The sequence below is a fragment of the Ictidomys tridecemlineatus genome, chromosome 2 (genome assembly GCF_052094955.1).
Source record: "Ictidomys tridecemlineatus isolate mIctTri1 chromosome 2, mIctTri1.hap1, whole genome shotgun sequence".
NCBI lineage: Eukaryota > Metazoa > Chordata > Mammalia > Rodentia > Sciuridae > Ictidomys > Ictidomys tridecemlineatus.
Genome location: NC_135478.1, coordinates 59438352 through 59461283, shown reverse-complemented (window position 1 = coordinate 59461283; position 22932 = coordinate 59438352).

The following is a 22932-nucleotide window of genomic DNA, read 5'->3' as shown; positions in this document are numbered from 1 at the left end:
ACCGAGCTAACTCAAAAAGAGAATTCGCCTTGAGTTAAATACCTTTTTAAATTCAAAGGCGAAATCTCATCAAGCTACACAATATTTGTTGTTATTGTTTTCTTGCATTACTCTTACACTCATATCAAAAAAGTGAGTATATTTTATATATGACTGTATTTTATAGAAATGTAGACTTTAATGTATCCTTTTAGACCCTCTTTCTTTAATGTATTTCTCCTGTCTCTTTAACTTATTTTAACTCTTATTTTTTAGAAAATTTAATTCACTATTATAGTTTATATATTTCACATAGTGAAATACAAAGTAGGTTATGGAGTCTGAATATTTAGTCCATCTTTTACTTTATAAGTGAATATCAATAGCTAACTTTAAATATTGAGCTAAAAATTCTCAGCCAGAAGGGCTGCCATCTGTAAATTATCTATTTTTTATTTTTCTTAAAGACAATAAAATGCCATGATGAGGAGTAATCAACAATTTTTACTCTAGTTTTTCCATCTGATTTGATGACTTTGTTGTAAATTCCTTTGGGGTGATGGAATATCTAGAGCTTAGTATATGTGCATTGAGGAGTCTTTGTTGAATGCTACTTTCTTCTTTTCCTAAAGATTGGTATATTTATGTGAGTTCCACCTTGATATACAAAAGTAAGTCTGATTTGAATATCTCATATCTTCACTTTTGACATAAATATAGCAAATGAAAATAGACCTTTTATTAATATTGATTTGGAGCAATTTCTGGGGCTAAGGAGGAGAGTAGGTTAATTCTATAAAAACAAAGCAAACACATACAAAACTGATAATAGGGAAAATATCAGTAGATTTGTTTCTCCAAATGATTCTTACTATCTCTAGTGTCTATCTAGAAAGAATTAGATACCACTATAGTATTTCTTTTTAAAAATAAAAGTTTCTTTAAAACAGATTCAACTTTTGGCATCAACTGACCCAAAGCATAAGGGACTGCTTAGGGAAAAAATACTCTGAAGCATCTTTGTACTACTATGTCACAAATCAATATTTTAGACACTTTGAAGATCATCCCTTTGCTTTTCAACCTTCACACTTTGGAGACAGGGTATATATATGTTTATATCCTCTCAGTTTCTAAAATAAATCATTTCCAATTTGGCATCTTTTTTATAGAAGGGCCCACTGTAAATGTCAATGTTTATAATTGACCAGAACCATACTAGTGGGAAAAATGAGGAGAAAAGAGTAAGGATGTCATTCAGGGTCATTTCATGTTATTTGTATTACAGGAAAGCATTACATTTTTTGTACTCTATTTCTTTAAACTATTTTAGTCCACTCCTGCCTCTTTCCCAGGAAGTTTGAGTCAGAGGTGATCTAGCTGGAAAAAAATCCCTTACTTTTCAAAGAGATACACATGTATCTCCTTCTTAGAGTGGTAACTCTAAGAAGGAGATACATGTGTATGTTAAAATTATTCTACAACACTGTTCTGAAGGACAGTAAATGCACCACACTAGTTTCTGCTTTGAAAACAAAAACATGAAGCTCATGGGGAAATTTAATCACAATATGCTGTCTATGAATTAAAAATCCATTTACTATAAAGCTTCTAAGAAACAAAGAAAATCTGCTTGTTTATAAAAGTCAATTTAAAACTTTTTAATCCCAAAATAACATTTATGAAAATTTCAGAAACAGATGTTGTTGATTTTTTTTTTCAAATTTCAAATTACCACAATCAAGTTGGGGAAAAGGGGTAAATCACAAAATCTATTTGCACCAACAAAAAAAATGTATATCCAAGTTTGCTACAAAGTGTAAAAACAACTCAGTAATATTCTATAGGATTTCTAAATGACTGAAATGTATAATTTTTTTAACAACTGCAACATAATAAAGATCATGGATTGGAATCATATGCATTTCTAATGGTGACAAAATAGAATTTGTTACTTGGCAGAAAGTGGTTCCATCAAAAGAGAGAGAAAGTAAATCAAACAGACATAACATATGTATTACATAAAGTGTATGGTCATTTCATATGCTTATAGGCCATGTGTTTGTCCTTTACAATTAAATACCTTTTCATTTACTCTTCATATGTTAGTATTATTAACTTCTATTGGTCATACATTTTGCAATTCCTCCTCTATTATTTATTTATTTAGTTTTGTTCATAGTTTCTTTTACTATCTGGAAGCTTTTTTAATTAATTCATACTGACAATTTTATGTTTTATGTTTTCTAAATTTTATGTCTTATTAAAACCCTCTCATCACAAACTTAGAGGGTCCTACATTTTTCTTGATTACTTTTATTAAATTAGATTCCTAGTTAGCTTCTTAAAGTAATAGGAGTATATTTTTGTAGACTTTTAGAGATGTAGTACATTTTCACTTCATGTGAATGGTCAATTACAGGACACTATTTATTAAATAAGTTGTTCATAAAGCATTAAAATATCCTCTGTTTAGATGATTTTCTAGATTCTCAGTTAGATTCAATCAACTAACTCATTTTTCTAGGCCTGTGCCAATAATTTTGATCAGAATCACTTTGGAGAGTTGTCAAAATCTGGAGGGACAAGTACTTCCATATTATATTACTTATTCATAACATTCTCAGCAATTTAAACACATATGTATACACACAATATTCTTCAATATAAACTTTAAATCATACTATTTTGTATGTACCCACAAGTTACAGAAACTCTAGTTCTTTTTTGTTGTTGTTTGTTTTGCTCAGCTTCTTTATTTATACTTTTTAGTTACATATGACAATAGAATCTATTTTGATATATTTATAGGAACATAGAATATATTTTATTCTAGGTAGGATTCCAGTCTTGTGGATGTACATGATATTGAGATTTACTGTGGTGTAGTCATATATGTACACAAGAAAGTTATGTCAGATTCATTCCACTGTCAAAGTTAGTTTTTATAAGTAAAGCTTTGTTGAAAATACATTCATACTCATTAATTTAAGAATTGTCCATGACTGATTTTATACTATAAGCACAGAACTGAATATATGCGGCGTAAGCCTCTGAATCACAAATATGGCCTATTACAGAACAAAAATAATTCCAGACTCCTCTTTCCCCTCCTCTTTCTTTTTACTAAGTACCAGGCATGTTCTAGGGTGCTTTTTGCCCTATATGACCTCATGTTATCATCCGAAAGAGATTGGTAAGTGGGTGGTCCTATTCTTTATGAAGTGGAGCCACTAGTCCTATTTTACTGATGATTAAACCAAGGCAAGACATCACTAAGTCACTATCCAAGCCAGGATTTCTACCCAAAAAGCTTGAATTTGAATTCATGGTGTAGGCTACAAGTCTTTCAATGAACGTTACATAGCACTTAACATACTATTAATTATGTAGTTATGTATTTTATTTTCTTTATTAGACTTTAGCTGTTCAAGGCAGAGCTTGGGGAAGCTGAAGCCTAGGTCTGCCAGATTGCAGCTGGGTCTATGTGGGACAATCTGGGCCAGGCAAGCCTGTGGAAAGCCAGAGACTGGGGGCATTTCCCCTGGGGATCACAGGTTGTTAACACTAGAGAAAACCTGGCTCTTTCCAGCTCAGTGAGTCCTGAAGTACACAGGGATGGAAGGGGCTGGCTATAAGGGGTGGGAAGACTAGAAGAAGGTATGAGGGCATCTTAATATTGGCTCACCCCACCTACTTGTCCAGCACCCACCAGGCTGAAGCTACCATCAAACTTCACACAACCCCACCTATCAATGGAGAAGGGAAGATGACAAAACTTTTGAAAGCCAAGGGAAACAATTTTTCAAATTTCCATTGAGACTATTATTTTGGCCCTCTCTTTCACATCTCTACCATCTTTGAATCCAAATATTTTTCATGCATCAATATGTTGAGGAAAGGGATGTCTGAATAGTATATTACAGTTTTGGTATCCATTTTTTATTTATATATAACAGTGGAATGCATTACAATTATTATTACCCATATAGAGCACAATTTTTCATATCTCTGAATTTGTATCTTCATACCTGTACTTTGAATAGTAATAATCACATTCCACCATTATTAATGACCCTATGCCCCCTCCCTTCCCTTCTAACACCTCTGCCCTATCTAGAGTTTGTCTATTCCTCCCATGATCTTGCTCCCTATCCCACTATGAATCAGCCTCCTTATGTCAAAAACAAAAACAAAAAAACATCTGGCATTTGTTTTCTGGAGATTGGCTAACTTCACTTAGTATTGTGTTTTCTTACTCCACCCATTTACCTGCTAATGCCATTATTTTGTTCTCTTTTATTGCTGAGTAGTATTCCATTGTGTATATATGCCACATTTTTTTATCCATTCATCTACTGAAGGGCAGATATCTAGGTTAGTTCCACAGTTTAGCTACTGTGAATTGTGCTGCTATAAATATTGATGTGGCTGTTTCACTGTAGTATGCTGTTTTTAAGTCTTTTGAGTATAGACTGAGGAGAGGGATAGCTGGGTCAAATGGTGGTTCCATTCCCAATTTTCCAAGAAATCTCCATACTGCTTTCCATATTCATTGCACCAATTTGCAGTCCCACCAGCAGTGTATGAGTGCCTTTTTTCCCCACATCCTTACCAACACTTATTGTTGTTTGTATTCATAATAGCTTCCATTCTGACTGGAGTGAGATGAAATCCTAGAGTAGTTTTGATTTGCATTTCTCTAATTGCTAGTGATGATAAATATTTTTTCATATATTTGTTGATTGATTGTTCCTCATCTTCTGAGAAGTGTCTCTTCAGGTTCTTGGCCCATTTTTTGTATGGGTTATTTGGGGTTTTTTTTTTGTGTTTAGCTTTCTGAATTCTTTATATACCCGAGAGATTAGTGCTGTATCTGATATGTGTATTCTTATATTTTTACTTTTTAAAAAATCTTTTTTGGGGCTTGGGATATAGTTCAAGTGGTAGCACACTCACCTGGCATGCATGAGACACTGGTTCGATCCTCAGCACCACATAAAAATAAAATAAAGATATTGTATCCATGTAAAACTAAAAAATAAATATTTTTTTAAAATATTTTTATATTTTTTCTCTCACTTATCTGTCTCCCTGGATTCTTTCTCACTTTTCTCATGCTAACAGCCAACCTCTATTAATTCCTCAATTGCTTTTACTATAAATTTTTACATCTATCTTCTCTCCTTCTCCCTCACAAACATCACATCCTACACTAATTCTGTTCCCTATGTCTCCATCATTTGAAACAGTAAAGCATTTTAGCAAGCTTACTGCTTATATTTTAGATAATAATTGAATACATAATTTTTGTTTATTTTTTTTCTTTTTTTTATTGGTTGTTCACAACATTACAAAGCTCTTGACATATCATATTTCATACATTAGATTGAAGTGGGTTATGAACTCCCGATTTTACCCCAAATGCAGATTGCAGAATCACGTCGGTTACACATCCACAATTTTACATAATGCCCAATTAGTAATTGTTGTATTCTGCTACCTTTCCTATCCCTTACTATCCCCCCTCCCCTCCCCTCCCATCTTCTCTCTCTACCCCATCTACTGTAATTCATTACTCTCCTTGTTTATTTTCCCATTCCCCTCACAACCTCTTATATGTAATTTTGTATAGCAATAAGGGTCTCCCTTCATTTCCATGCAATTTCCCTTTTCTCTCCCTTTCCCTCCCATATCATGTCTCTGTTTAATGTTAGTCTTTTCTTCCTGCTCTTCCTCCCTGCTATGTTCATAGTTGCTCTCATTATATCAAAGAAGACATTTGGTATTTGTTTTTTAGGGATTGGCTAGCTTCACTAAGCATAATCTGCTGTAGTGCCATCCATTTCCCTGCAAATTCTATGATTTTGTCATTTTTTATTGCTGCATAGTACTCCATTGTGTATAGATGCCACATTTTTTTATCCATTCATCTATTGAAGGGCATCTGGGTTGGTTCCACAGTCTAGCTATTGTGAATTGTGCTACTATGAACATCCATATGGCAGCATCCCTGTAGTACGCTCTTTTAAGGTCTTCAGGGAATAGTCCGAGAAGGGCAATAGCAGGGTCAAATGGTGGTTCCATTCCCAGCTTTCCCAGGAATCTCCATACTGCTTTCCAAATTGGCCGCACCAATTTGCAGTCCCACCAGCAATGTACAAGAGTACCCTTTTCTCCACATCCTCGCCAGCACTTGACAAAACTGTAGACACCTTAATAGGATCTATTTGGTTTAAGGCTGTATATTGTTTTCATTGGGTCCTGTTAATATTGATCTCCCCCTTAGAGGTGAGGTACTGGAAAGCTTAGGGACACTATAAGACTACAGGTTAGAAACTGTACTGCCTCAGATCCATATCAGTAGATGGGATAACACACAACCAACATGAAAAACAAAGGAAGAAAGCACCTCAAACAAACCAAGATGTTCCAACAATAGAATCCATAGACAACACAGTAGAGGAAAAGTCATAGAAGGAGTTTAGAAGGTACATGGTTAGACTGATTTTCAAAATAAAGGATGGTATCAGAGAGAGAATACAAGAAGTAAAAGATCACTTCAATAATGAGGCAGAAATTATAAGAAGGAATCAAGCAGAAATTCTCAAAATGAAGGAAACAATAAACCAAATTAAAAATACAATGGACAGTATCACCAATAGACTAGACCATTTGAAAGACAGAACCTCAGATAATGAAGACAAAATATATAGTTTTCAAAATAATAAAGTCGACCATATGGAGAAGATGGTAAGAAACCATGAATAGAACTTCGAAGAATTTTGAGATATCATGAAAAAAAATTAAGATTTATCAGGATAGATGAAGGCATGGAGATGCAAACCAAAGGAATGTATAATCTTTCAATGACATAATATCAGAAAGTTTCCCAAATCTAAATAATAAAATGGTAAATCAACTACAAGAGGATTACAGGACCCCAAATGTACAAAATTACAGCATATCTACACTAAGGCACATTATAATGAGAGTGACTAACATACAGAATAAGAATAGAATTTTAAAGCTGCTACAGACAAAAAAATAAAACCTAAATTGTACATGGTGGAAACCAATTCAGATTTTTGCTGATTCCTCAACCCAGACCCTCAATGCTAGGAGGTCCTGGAATAGTGTATATCAAGCTCTGAAAGAAAATAGATGCCAACCAAGAATTTTATATCCAGCAAAACTAAGCTTCAGATGTAAAGATGAAATAAAAACCTTCCATGATAAATGAAAGTTAAAAGAATGCACAACTAGAGAGGCTGAGGTTGTGGCACAGCGGTATAGCACTTGCCTAGCACATGTGAGTCACTAGATTCTATCCTCAGCACCACATAAAATAAATAAATAAAATAGACATTCTTAAAAAAAAAAAAAGAACGCACAACTAGAAAGCCTGCACTACAGAACATATTCAGCAAAATATTCCATGAGGAGGGGATGAAAAAAAAAAGAATACCAGAAAAAGGAGGTACTATACCAAAGGATTAGTCAAAGGAGAAACTAAGTCAAATTAAAAACCAAAAATAAACCAAAATGACTGGGAATACAAATAATACCTCAATAATAATCCTGAATGATAATGGCCTAAACTCATCAATCAAAAGACATAGACTATCAGATTGAATTTTGAAAAAAGACCCAACAATATGCTGTCATCAAAAGACTCACTTCCTTGGAAAAGACATCCAAAGACTGAAGGTGAAAGTTGGGAAAAAACATGTCACTCACATGGACTGCATAAACAAGCAGGGGTTTCCATCATCATATCAGATAAAGTGGACTTTAAGCCAACATTAATCAGGAGAGATAAAGAAGGGCATTTCATAGTGCTGAAGGGAATTATACATCAACAAGATGGAACAATTGTAAATATTCATGTCCTAAACAATGGAACAATGGAGCATTTAAGTACATCAAACAAACCCTTCTCAATTTCAAGAATCAAATAGACCACAATACAACAATACTGGGTAATTTAACACACCTCTCTCACCACTGAATAGATCTTCCAAACAAACTAAACAAAGAAACTATGTAACTAAATAATGTGATCAATAATTTAGACTTAATGGACATGTATGGAGTATTTTATCCATCAAGAAGAGAATGCACTTTCTTCGTAGCAGCACATGGATCCTTTTCTAAAATATACCATATGTTATGCCACAAAGCAACTCTTAGCATATTAATAAAAAGAAATACTACCCTGTATTCTATCAGATCATATTGGAATGAAACTAGCAATCAGTGATAAAACAAAAAACAGAAGCTATTTCAACTACCTGGAGACAGTGAATGGATAGCAGAAGAAATCAGGGAATAATTTAAAAAAATACTTACAGATAAATGAGAACACCAATACAACATATCAAAATCTCTGGGACACTATGAAGGCAGTGCAAAGAGGAAGTTAATTGTATTGAGCTCATTCATTAAAAGAATAAAAATTCCACAAATAAATGACCTAATATTTCATCTCAAAGCCCTAGAGAAAGTAGACTGTAGCTGATTGTGGGCAGTGGCTATATTTCAGTGTTTTATCAATACCAACATTTAGCCTATACTAGGTTCCTTAAATATTGCTCCATTAGAAACACCGGACCCTAGATCACTGATTTTCAACCAGGGATGATTTTTCCCAAGGAGGGATATTTGGCAATGTATGGGACATTTTTGTTGTTATAAAAGGGAGTGATATTGGGATACAAGTGATATAGAAGGCCCATGTCAGGAATGTTGCTAAATATCTTATAGGTCATAGGATAGTCCACCATAGCAAAAATCTTACCTGGCTGATAATGTGACAGTTTGAGAAGTACTATCGTATAGAAATTGGCTTCTACATTTCAGAGTCACAGTGCAACTAATTATGCAGTTATTTAATATCTGTACCTCTTGTAATCTTTCACCACTAGATTAAAAACTCCATCAGGGGCTATATTTGCTTTATTCAATGCAATATTCTCTGTGCCTTCCACAGTAAGTGACTCACTGGTGGCTACATACTAAACAAGCATGAGTTGAATGAGTGAATAGTAGCCAAGTCATTTAAGGTTTTATACTGAATACTCTGTACTGTCAGGAATCTCTAAGGATTTGGTAAACATTGCCATATTCTAGTCATCCATATGTAAAATATTTGATGTATATTTCAGAAGAGGATTTTTATAACTGTTCTTTTTTAAACAGAGTCAAAACCTTTAAGAAAGATTTTTTATAATAAAAATAAATTTATGTTGCAGGGCACAGTGGTGCACACCTGTAATCCAAGCAACTCAGAAGGCTAGGGCAGGAGTATGGCAAGTTCAAAGCCAGCCTCAGCAATTTAGTGAGGCCCTAAGCAACTTAGCCAAATGCTGTTTCAAATAATTATAATAATGATAATAGGACTGGTGTTGCAGCTTAGAGGTAAAGCATCCCTGAGTTCAATCCCCATTACCAAAATCAAAATTAAATAAAACAAAAATAGATTTGTGACTTTTAAATGGATTCTTTCTGAGTTATTTGCAATAAAAGACCAAAGAAGAAATAGGATAGGAAACCCTGGAACTTCAGTTTTTGTTAGTTTTGTTTTGTGCTGTGTTAAAGATTTTCACAAGGCTCCCCAAGGTTTTCTAACTAGATAATGCTAATCTGGGCAAACACCTGAACTCTACAGTTAGCCTGTGGTCTACTTTTCTTCTTCCTCTTAACCTTTAGGATTTCCTGATATCTTCATATCATTTTGGTTTCTTTGTCTGCCTTGCCTTTCTCTTGTTGAGAGTATGACTCTCACAATACAGGCTCTTAAAATTCTATAGGACTTTAAAGGTCACCCCTCCTAATCACCCAACTGATTCATAAATCCCCTTTTACAACTCTCAGGTCCCTACTTCCCATCACCTCGCCTATGTTCACATATCTTAAGTACTAGAAAATACACCATTACTTGAAGCACCAATTCCTTCCTTTCAAAGTTCTAACTGTTAAAGGGCTCTTGATTGAGTCCTCTGTAGCTGAAATCCAGGAGCTTTGGATCTTTGTACCTCTTAGGGCTATTCAGAAAAAAAAAAAAAGATTGTATTCTAAACTACATAACAATCCTTCAAACATTTGAAGATAGCTATCATATCTATTTTTCTCCATGCTAAACTCACCCAGATTTTTCACTCACTAAATAATATAGCTTCAAAGCTTCTCAATCTCTGAATGACTTCCAATTTTTCTCTAATTAATTTAAAATATGTTGTGAGATTTCACAATTATTTTATTCACATAAAGAACTAATAAATGCTGGGTGACAACAGGAGGATACACATCCCTCCATTTCTATTCCAATATTTACTGAGTACCTAGTCTTTTGCAAAGGACCATGCTAGATTCTGGAAACACAAATACAGGAAAAATAGATCAGATCGATCTCCATTTTACAGCTTACAACTGTACAAAACGTTGACGATTCAAAACTGAGATTATAAGTGTGACAAATGTTACCTGGAACTATAAGAGCATATAAGAAGGAGGCCTGACTTTAAAAGCATTCCCTCGCATAATCTTCACAATGATGCAAGTAATTATTTTCACTTTAAAAAGCAGGAAGCATAACCACAGAAGTGTCCTTAATATGGATGCAGGGGCTTATCTCCAATAAGAATCTCTTGCTCCCTCACTCTATGAGGTAGGTATTAGCCCCATAACACAAAGTAAGGTGTACATGGTCCTGACTCCTGGAGCCTCCTGACACTATAATACCTATTAGAGACCAGCCATGAAGAATCAGTCATGAAGTTCCAGAAATGAATAAGATACACATCTAGTCAAGGGAAGAAAGCTTCAAGGTTCTTTTCTTGTCAATATAAAAGGAAAAAGGAAGACAGCAACTTGAGTAAGTATTAATTAATTCTAAGTGACATGTACTAACTTCCAAACATATGAGGTGTCCTCAAATATGATTCTCCATTTAAAAATATAAATTTAGTTACATAAAGCAAGGATTGCTAGATTACTGTTACTTTTGTTGTCAGGTGGCCTTTTGGTTCTGGATATGTGTTAAATGGCATAGCCAGTTTGGAATATTTACTAGTATATGTGGACTATAATAGCTTTAATGATTATGGATGAATCTTCTGTCTTTCCTATTAATTATCTTCCATGATGCATTCTTGAGGCTGATCTGGGAATGGAATTATATCTGAGCCATTAGTATAAGTCTACAAAGTAAAACCACTGTTACTGTTAACTTTGATCATGCACACACACACACACACACACACACACACACACACACACACACATCTTCAACAGTAAGCACCTAGTCCACTATATTAAAAAATGATTTTGAAAATTCAAATAATCTACCAAAATAATTTCATTAATATATTTTGCATATCCTTTCACAGCTCCAAGTTTTTTCTAACATACCCCTTGTATTTTGTGCATTAGTTTACAAAGAAAAGCTTTATGGTTTGACCTCTGCCTGTGTATTGATAGTGCTTTTAGTGTTTCACCTTTGCTATACTCCTGCTACCATGTCCTCCATAAATCAATTCCAAGTGTCAGAAAGGAAATAACCATTTTCTTTCTTTCTTTCATTTTTTTCTTTTTCTTTTTTTTACATGAAGAACATTCAAAAGGAAAAGAAGGAAGGAAGCAAGTTTTAGAGTGATTACTGTGAAGGTCATCTACAACCAGCCCTTTGACAAATATACTTTCATTTTGACCTCTCAACTTATTCTAATCTATGATGGACGTCTGTAAACTGGGAAAGCTGAATAGAATTTAGGGAGGTCCCAAGATGCTAGGAAATGTATTTTTTTAATATTAAGTGCCTTTGCTTTGTAAGTCAGACATTATTTCCATTTTATGGTTGAGGAGGTGAGATCTGGTCATGCACCTACATGATAGATCATTGGTAGTCAAGGGATTCTACACAACTCCTACCTTATACTATTATGTATGCCCCAACATATCAAATTGCCTTCTTCCAGAGGCATTTAAAAGTTGAAATCTGGGCTGGGGTTGTGGCTCAGTGGTAGAGCACTTGCCTAGCATGTGTGAGGCACTGGGTTCAATCCTCAGCACCACATAAAAATAAATAAATAAAACAAATGTATTGTGTCCATCTACAACTAAAAAAACATATTAGTAAAAGAAGTTGAAATCTTGCAAGCTATTAAATAGCGGTGGAGAGAGACTTCATACTATATAACTATCTTAAGTAACTAAGTTTTACTGTGGGTATTTGTTTTAGTGATCTATCATCAGTTATAATATTCAATGAACATGGAAAATTGTAACATAAGTATTATGTCATTATACATCAACTTGGACTTAACTTGATATGAATCAAGTCTTTAAAAGAACTTCAACTGTTGACATAAATTTGGAGACTAACCATCATCTTTTAAATTAAGTCATAAATGACATATAAAGTATCAGTTTGATTAATCAGATTGATGAATTTTGATAACTGAATATGTTTACATAATCACCACCTAAACATAATATATACCTTTTCTATTACCTCAGGAAAAAAAAAACCTGTTTCTGTCCAATTATAACCCTCCAGAAACAAGCACTTCTTATTCTAATGTTATATATGAACCTTTTACTGTTCTTTAATTCATATAAGTACTCATAATTGTGTCTGTCTTTTTGTTTATCATAATTATGAGATTTTTCCTTTATGTTGCTTGTATCAGTAGCTTATTATTGTTTTCATTGATGAGTAGAATTTTGTTCATAGTTTAACATAGGTATAATTTTTATATGTGTGAGGTAGTGAGGGGAAGAGGAGGTAGTAGCTACATTTCATGTATACTTAAATGAAAATAAGCACCTAGCTACATAAAGAGAAAGGCAAAAGCATTGTAGGTCAAAGGGGGTGGCATGTGCAAAGGTTCTGAAGTGTTTCAGAGAGTAAAGAAATGTTGGTATGACTATAATATATGAGAGGGGAAAGGATGACTTAAAGAATAGAAAAGATAATCAGGACATGCTAAGCCAAGATAAGAAATTTGAAGTTCATCTTTTTGTAAGAGAAGTTCATGATGGATATAAGCATGGAAATGTCCTAATGTGACTTTTTAAAATATATATTTTAGTTATAGATGGACACAATAACTTTATTTTAGGTATTTATTTTTATGTGGTTCTCAAGATCGATCCCAGTGCCTCACATATACTAGGCAAGTGCTGTACCACTAAGCCACAACCCCAGCCCCTTTATCTGACTTCTTGAGATGATCAAATTTGTGCTACCGAGTACTGGATCAGAAGGGAGAGATTAATATAATAATAGTAAAAGGTTGTGGTTTTATCTGGCTAGAGATCAGATATGACCTGGCCTAAGGTGGATGCAGAGGAAGAGAAGCCTAATTCAAGATAAATTTTGGAAAAAAAATACAGTGCATAACATGCCTATAGATGAGATTTTTAAAAAGGAGGAAAATAATGAAATAATGCAGACATTGACTGGTTATTAACCTAGTAGGTGACAATAAGATGTTGATGCAGAATAGATGGGAGCTGGGGTAAAGAAAAAATTTTAATTTCAATGTCAAATCTGTATATGTGACTTCCAAAGAATAGTGTCAGATACACAGGTGGACATGAATGGTTTGGAATGGGAGTAATCTGGGATGGAAAGATAAATTAAATATTTATTAAGCTAAAGATGATACTTAAGGCCATATAAATTGATGACATCACCTAGGAGGAAGGAATGCGGTCCCTAAGATCGCTGAAGACAACATCTCAAGTTAGAGTACATACATCTCTGAAGGATTCAGCAGAATTCCTTGGGATATTAAAGAGTAATGTTAACACCTCTCTTTGTATTTGTATTTATTGATTTCTATTTTTACATATGTTTCACATGTTTATATAACATATTCATATATAATTTATAAACAAATGTTTACTGATGAGAAGGAATGTGCTTCAAAGTTTTGTTTTGAAAGGAAAGAATGATGGAAATTTGGCAGAGTACTGCTTTAATGGTCAAGGTAGGATGAGGAGGAGCTGGCAGAATCAGTTGAGAAAGATAAGCAGGTGAGACTAAATAGGAGAAATTATGATTCTCAGAAGAAAGGGAGGGCTCCATTGATTCCTCTATCTATGCAGTTGTAGGAAATGTGCATCCATATTTAGTCTTGTACATTTCCTGTTTAGAATGTCAGACTATAAATGGACTAAGTAATATCAATAAGACTGTCAATAGGGGTATGCATCTATAAGATTGCCAGAGGAGTCATTTGTTACTCTCTATTTCCCCATTCATCCTTTTGTGTCTAAATTTCTCTGCTAGCCTAAAGTTAAAGTGTTTGTTCTGAATATTTACCTGTGCCTTTAAACTTTCACATTTACATTTGATGGTGTGCCATAAAATTGTTAAGGTACTTGTCAGATTTCAAATATTAAAGAAACTATTTTGGAAAAAAAGACAATGTATATTTCAGGCACATTTCCAGTGCTAAACAATATAAAGTATTGCTAAGTATGGCATTTAGCCATTAATGCTATCTTTCAGTTCTGTAATATAAAGAAATAATAGGCTTTTGACAACTTAGGTAATACTTTTAAGCTTCTACATTATTGCTTTAGATATCAAAGAAATTTCACTCCATTGTAGTTTTCCCCTTTTGGTGAGTTACGTATAAAAAACCAAGGCCTTGCAGACACACTAGGTCCAAATGTTAGTCCTAAAGTTTTCTGAGTTTCTGATTTTTACAAGCCATTTCACTACCCTAAAAAGACAAACCAGAAAGAGATACAAAAATGTAAGGTATTAATAAATGTTCAAATGAATATAACATCAAAAAGAACATGTTACTCAATATTTAGTTCATATCAGGTGTTATAATCATTACAGACTCCACATTTAATGTGTCTGTGTTGATTAAGTTATCTTTGTTATCTCTTTCAAAACATCTGCACCATTCAATCAATTGATCATGTTGAAAGGAGAGGGTTTAGATGAAACATGCACACATTATGTACTCTTGGGATCATGGAACAATAACAACAACAAAAAAGTCAGAAGACCTTGAATTTTAATAAACAAACTGTAATCCTCTCTTTTTCATGTAACCATGTTATCATTTTCACTACCATTTAGCAGCATGTTGGATTGTATAGTGTCCTATAAAAATCATTTTCAGTTAGCACATAGATTATTAACTCATTTTAGGGCCTTTTTCTCTTTTTTTTTTCTCAAAAAGAAACATTTTTTTCCCCTACAGTACTTTAAATACTTTCTGTTTTTCAGGAGTCTGTGTTTGGGGAAAGATTTAGGTATTACAATTTAAGATATAATTGGCTGTCTTAGACCAACAGTAAACTGCAGGTTCTCAATAGCTTGCAAATTTTTATTTTAAGATATTAAGTCTTTTTCTGTTTAAAATTAATACTATAATTTATTTGGTTCTTAATCCTTTCAAAGAAAATACTTAATGATTTCCTATGAAAAAGTGTCTAGTCTTTACATTGATAGAAGTGAATATCTTTTTGGCTTGCTTTTATAGTGGCAAATGAGAACAAGTGTAGCATGTGATTTCCAAAGAAATGATTAGTTTTTAAAAAAGACTTTCCATTTTAAACTAGTAGAAACTAAAAGGAACTTGCTTGATTAGATTTAGGACTGAAGTATTGAAAATGGCAGGGAATAATTTATCTTAAAATATACAAACTACATTATTATTTCATAGAATGATTAGTCCATATATAAGTTTATAGTTTCTTTGAGGCTTTAGTCAGATAGAATCATAAATTGAAGACCAGTTTAGAGAAAGTCTCCAGAGAATGAGAGGGCCCAGAACTAACACATTGCTGAGGAGAAATACTAATAAAGAAGAAATCCACCCCACTACTGATGACCTCAAATTTTGATTCAGAGTGATCTGAGCTGAAATCCAGAAGGAATGGCGGCAATATATCTAAAGTGAAAGAAAACACGAACCCAAACAGATTATGTATTTTAACAGGGTGATGCTAACATGATTCAGAAGAAAGGGAGCATGGGAAAAGTAATGCAATTATTGGACTGGCTTTAGCAGCATGTTGGATTGTATAGTGTCCTCCTATAAAATTCATGTCCAGTTAGAATCTGAGAATATGACCTTATTTAGAAATATAGTCTTTGCCAATTAAAATGAGGCCATATTGCATTATTATAGATGCTACTCTGTAAGTAGTGTTATAAGAAGAGAAATCACAGACCTAAGGATACACAAATAAGGAGAATCCATGTGAGGATGGAGAAAGATATTGGATTGGTATCTTTATAAGCAAATGGATTCCAAAGATTGCCAAAAACCATAAAAAGCTAGGAAGACAAGGAGAGATCTTCTCCTAGAGTATTTGGAGAGACCATGATCCTGCTGACACCTTGATTTCAAACATTTAGCTTCCAGACTATAAGGTTATAAATTTGTTATCTTAAGTTACCCATCCTTAGAGGTCAAACTCACAGAGGTTCCTCCCCTGGTATTCAGTGATTTTCGGGGAAAAGTAAACAGATGTTGAAAAGAATATATGTTCACCAAACTATTTCTTTAAAAAAACATTTTCTTATGTTACAAATATAGGAAAGAAACTACATTAACATAAGCTATAGCTGTTATTTTCACTAATAGAATATTAGACATTTTTATATCATATCACTATTGTTGCAGATTTCTCACTATATTGTTTAGCTCATCATTACTTTGAAATTGCAGTATTTATTAGTCTTGTTCAGCAAGCTTATTGTTTAATATGCTAATAAAGAAATACATATGGTACCACATTATAATTGTACAACTTCTTTTACAATGGTGTTTAATTGTTGTCCTTTTTAATCCTATGTATTTATATTCTGTATTTACCATCATTCTGAAGAGATAATGGGCTTCACCTCACAGCTAAAATAGTACATGATACACAGATTAAAGAATCCCTGCTCTAAATCTATTTCAAGCAGGTTTCTATTGAAGTAACACAACTTCTACCATAACACTATGGTAGATATCTAGTGCTGGTGAAGAGGCAGGTCACCTTGTGTACCCTAGTCACCCTAATCCTAGTCAACATAGGTGCATGTACACTCACTGCTTAACCAACATACTATATTGATTTTTATCCTTCTTTCATGTTTCTGACTTTGGACTCCATGAAATTTCTGGTAACCTCCAAATAGTTTGTACCCACCACTATTTTTCTTGCATTAGCTTGAAAATGTTAATTTTACTTGCAGTAAGGGGTATGCGTAATAAATCATGCATAAAGCACTTGTTGATTCTTGGGTGCTGACCTGGCACACAGTAAGGGCTCTATAAATCACTGATAGGATAAACAGTAAGATGACTCAGGTCCTTGAAACTCTAAAATTGCATAAATTTATAAATGCTTTTTCTAAGAATAAATTTTACTTTAGATCTGGAGATATAGCCTGTTGGAAAATGCTTGCCAAACATATGCAAAACTCTGAGTTAGATCTCAGCAACACACACACACACACAAACACAGACACACATGAAAAAAACTGGATTTAAAACTACTCCTGAGGAAAGTAACATTCTTATGATAACCATGCAGCCCATATTTTATAAAACAGAACCATGAGTCCTGATTTTGGGACAGGAATATATGGAAAACATATGCACCTGTTTCTAAATGTCTGTATAACTGAACTATACTTAAAAACCTATTTACTTGTATATTTTTCCATAGGAATTCTGATAAACCTATATAGTGTTTGGAGAAACAAATATTACTCTTAAATACTTGCTTTTATGTTTCATCATAGATTAGGCATCCAGGTCATATGTATGCAGAAATTCTAAGTCCTAATCCTGCAATTTATTTAGCTGAATTATATATTTTTCTTATGTTGAAAATCTAGTTTATCCAAAGGTTTTCTTGGTAATGATATGGTGGGATAAAAGTCAGAAAGATAACTTTCAGATACATCAAAATCAGCTAATTTCCATTTTTTAACATGGTTGTTAAAAATAGATATCAACTTGATATACTTTTTAGAAAGGTAAAGATAACTCTTCCTATTGATGCTCATGATTTTTTTGTGATTGGAATTATAAAAGTCTTTTCATATAGTTACTGGAAGTGCTCACTCCTCAACTTTTCATGCAAAAAATATCTAGTTATTTTTAAATTTTTGAATTTATTTTCATTTATTTTAATTACAAAAGTTATATACATTATGTAAAATATTTTTTGACATTACTTTATGGAATGGCTAAATCAAGCTGATTAAAATATGCATTATCTCACATTTTTGTGGTGAGAGCACTTAAAATTTACTTTCAGTAATTTTCAAGTATATAATACAGTTTTATATATAGACATGATGTCCAATAGAGCTTTTGAACTTATTCCTCCCATTCAACTGAATTTTTTGACCAACAAAGCTACCCATGTTATATTCTTTTAATAAAAAGACACTATATAATTTTAACAGTGTCAAGACTTTTAGTGAAAACATGTCCTGAATGTGTGAGACTATGTTTTTGACGTATTTCTTTTAACACCTAATGAGTTGTGAACATTTGAGATATATTATTTGATGAACAGCTTTGAGTTATTCCAGTAGAATTGAGAAAGGTTTCAGTACATTTCAATAATATTCAAAAACCATAGAGAAAAGACTAGAAAGGGATATATTTTAAAAGTTATGGTGGTTATCTTTCAGTATTAAGAATTATTTTAAACTTTGAAAAGAAGCCAAAGGATGATTTTATGTGTTTCAAAGTAATGATAGAACATTTTCTCAGAAACTCCCCTCATCCTTGAAAGGGCTTCTATATTCCCAGAAAAAAAAAGGTAACTATGTTTGACTTACTGTTTACTATTAATATGAGTCCAGACATTTTACAACTCTACAAAAGTTAAATGTTAATTTCTACAAAATTTGATACATTGCAAATGGCTTTATACTTAGTAGAGAATATTACTTGAAAGGTTTTATGATATTTTTAAACCTTATTCCTGAATATTTTTTATAATCACTGATTATATTTTTTTTGTTTCTTGTATCAAATTTTGAACCAGTTTTTCTTCCTACTGCCATTCTTATTACTGTGTTAAATTCACCATGTATTCAATATAATTTACATGAAAAATTGTTTCTTAAAAGATTTCACTTTGACAATAAGTGGAGAGATTAAGGGTTTCCTTCACTGTACTTTTCTCTATTTCCCCCAAATTTCCCAGTTAACCTATAATACACTTACAGCCTAAAAAATTAAACATTAAATTGAAAAAAAATACATGGTGCATAGAAAATATTTGGCTTCATGTTATCTTATTCATACAAGATCTTTGACATCATACAGAAGATAAGTAATTGCAGATGAAACAGCTTTGCAATCAACAGTGTTTTATTTTTCTTTTTCATCAGTAGCAAATAGATGTAAAATAAGGGACTAAATAAACTTTAGAAATATAAAACGTAAATATGTATTGACATGTGTTTATTATGAATGTTATGAGATAGGCAAGTCAGGACAGTGAGAATGAGTTTTATTATGCTTGTTTTCTAGTACTATAAATGAAAGAATAGCATATATGGATTAAAATTCAATAACATCCACAGCCAAGATATGTACTGTAATTTGGACATTGATTCCCTTTGAGAACTTTTCGCTGTAGGCACCATCAAGACAGATATCTATAATTAGCAGTCCATCCAGGGGTTGAACCACAAATTTAAAGTTGGGTAAACTATAGGTAATCCTTCACATTCACTTAAGCACTGACATTTGTCAATATTTCCCATGACCAATCCAACTTGTTTCGCCTGTTTTCCCCTTTGGAATGAGTCAGTTTTCTCGGAGTCCTGTGGGATACTGAGCCACTGGCAGAAGTGAGTATGTGCAGTCTGATGGCTTACAGTTGCAAATCTCTAAAAACTACTGATTTCTCACATTTTATTCCTATGCAAGTTTTGGGATGGTGGCAGGGGTGGGGGTATGGCAGCTGCATTTCAGGAGAACATAATGTTGCTACCTCACAAAAATACTCTCCCATGCCTGTTTTACAAATCATTTTATTACTTTTAATATTGAACTTCTCTTTTATAAATTATTTTTATTTGTTCTTTTAAGATAATCATATAGTAGAGTGTATTTTGAAACATTATACATACATGGAGTAAAACTTATCCTAATTATGATCCCATTCTTGTGGTTGTACAGGATGTGGAGATTCACTAGTCATGTATTCATATATGAACATAAGAAAGTTCTGATTGATTCTACTATCTTTCCTATTCCAATTTCCCTTCCCTTTCCTTTCATTCCCCTTCATCTAATTCAATGAATTTATATTCTTCCCTCCCTGCCCCTTATTGTGTTTTAGCATTTCCATAGCAGAAGATTGGCTTCTTTCACTTAGCATGATAGTCTCCTTTTTAATTGTAAAAGCCTGGAGTAGAGTTAAGTCTGATTACATTTCTGTTTCCTAAAGTAGAAAATCTGCTGTGAGTTTGCAGTTTTGTCTTTATATGACAGAAGGGAAGGAAGAAGACTTGGAGAGGTGGTCCCTAGTGCTTCCTCCTCCCAACCAGATTTTTCCATCTGTTTTTATAATGAGCATTGTATATTTATTCCCCTAAAAGTTGTCTCAAGCTTTCCTTATTTAAAAAAATAATACTCGGGGACCTATTATATGTTACTGGTCTCCTTTCTACATTAAGCAGATACTCCAGAGCATTAGTAACAGAATGTAAACCACATAAATTGTACACCATAAATACACAGAATTTACTCTCAACTTAAAACATTAGGTTAACTTAAAAACATAAACTTAAATAAAAAGTAATTTCAAATTTTCTAATATCCACTTCAAAAAGCAAAAAGAAATAGTTCAATTTATTTTAATAATATATTCTATTTAATCCAGTATAACGTATTTTTTTTCATTTTACAATTTAATATATGAGAAAGTTTGCTTCTTTTTTGGTTCCTCCTAAATTTTCAAAATCAGATATGTGTGTTATAGTCCCAACCAAGCTCAATTTGGACTAGCCACATTTTAAGAACTGAGAAGCTTATGTGGCTAGTGGCTAGTGAATTGAACATTCTAGTTCTGGAGAGAAATTTAATACTGTGATTCCTATGGTAGAGCAACTTTGGAAAACATTCCTGTGCTTGGAGAAGATACTTTTCTAACAAAGGCTGGATTAGTTCTGCATTGATGTAATGCTGCTGGAACCACAAAAGAACTTTAGCTGGATTGATCACAGGATTCTGAAAATATCACTTATGGCAAAATATATCATCCTAGTATAGATGTGCCTTAGGGACTATATCATTACCTCCATCTGGGTTGTTTTTTAAATAATAGAACTATTTCTATGTGAATTTTTAAAAACTCCTACCCAGGGGGTGATAGGTCAGTCACCTCCTGGAAAGTTACTTAATTCTCTGGAGTTTTTGGATTTAAATGAAAAAGTAGAATTATTATTTCTTTGGGTTTTTGAGAAGTATATCAAGAGTACCCTGTAAGTGGAATGTGGCTTCATGTAAATAAAGCCACAGGTTGTGGAGGGTAAATTCTGCAGGAAACTTTTGAACTCCAATTAGAGCTCTACTTTCTTACCAGTCTCTTGATGGGCATTCTACTTCTTATTGCTTGGCGTCTTTCTTTTGCCCTTTATGATTATCAGTGAATAGTCAACAATGATACTGGGAAAAATTTCTGACTAATCTATTTCCTTAAGAGTTATAGGCAATGAGAACTTTACACTTCCATGTTCCCACCAACCAAAAGGTTCTAGAAGGGCTAAATGATTATTGAAATGCTAGCAGTTATACCTGAGGATGGACCACTGTGCATAAATAACAAAAATATTTTAATTGAGGAAATCTTTAAAGGGATAATTCTATACATATGTTCCTTTATTTCCTTTGTGAGAATATATGAGAACTAACACTGGTTTTGTTTCATTCTATTTCCTGGAATAGTACTTGGCACAGAGTAGGTCCACAAATATTTGCTTAATTTATATTTTGAGAAATTTGCTTGGTGAAATTCAACTTGCTAAGAGTCCATGCTGGTAACCACTCTGTATCATTGCCTTTTTTTTTTGGCAACAAGAACTGAATTTCTGATTTGGGTCAAGCTGAGAATGATATGCCAAGTAGCCTTAGTTTCTTCCTTTTATTTTTAATTACAGTAAAACTGACTTTAAAAGTAAAACTCTTGAGTATTTTATGACCACAATAAGCCCATCTTAATCACATTTGCTGCTTTATTTTCATGTGAAAATATACACAATGCCTTCACTTCTATGTTGAAATATAAATAAACCATTTATAAATTGTTGACATGTGGAATGTATTGAAAGAAAATAAGCATAATAGAATCATAAAATCTGTCAAATACGTTCCTCTAATAATGGTTTGAAGACACAATTTTTCAAGCATGCTAAGCTGCAATTTTCTTTTAAAAGTATTAATCAAACTTGTAATATAAAAATCTAGGAGATATACAACTAACGATAAGTATCCCAAACTAACTTATCTTTAAGGAAGCAAATCTTGTTCTTGCCCCACTCCACTGCTTAAATATATTCAGAAACTCTTTTATAGGCTTAAATACACTTATCTATATATCCTACAATGTCCTTTACAAAGTGTTCCCAGCCTATCAGTCCATCCCAAAACACCTTACTTATATTCTGAATCAAGGAAAGTAAGTGGAAGGCCGTGCATTTTTCTGTCCCCTCAGTAACCAGCATCTTGTAGCAATAATAGATCCCCCAAATTTATATCTTAATAGATAAATGTGAGAATGATAATGTAAATGAAAGTGTCCATATATTGTAGTCCTGTTATGCCCATTGTTATTATCATCATTAACAATGCTAACATTGTTTCTAATAAAATAATAGCCCCTTTTAATACCCTGATTTTAATACATTATGGGTCAGATTCTAACCTCAATAATAAATATATAGTAACC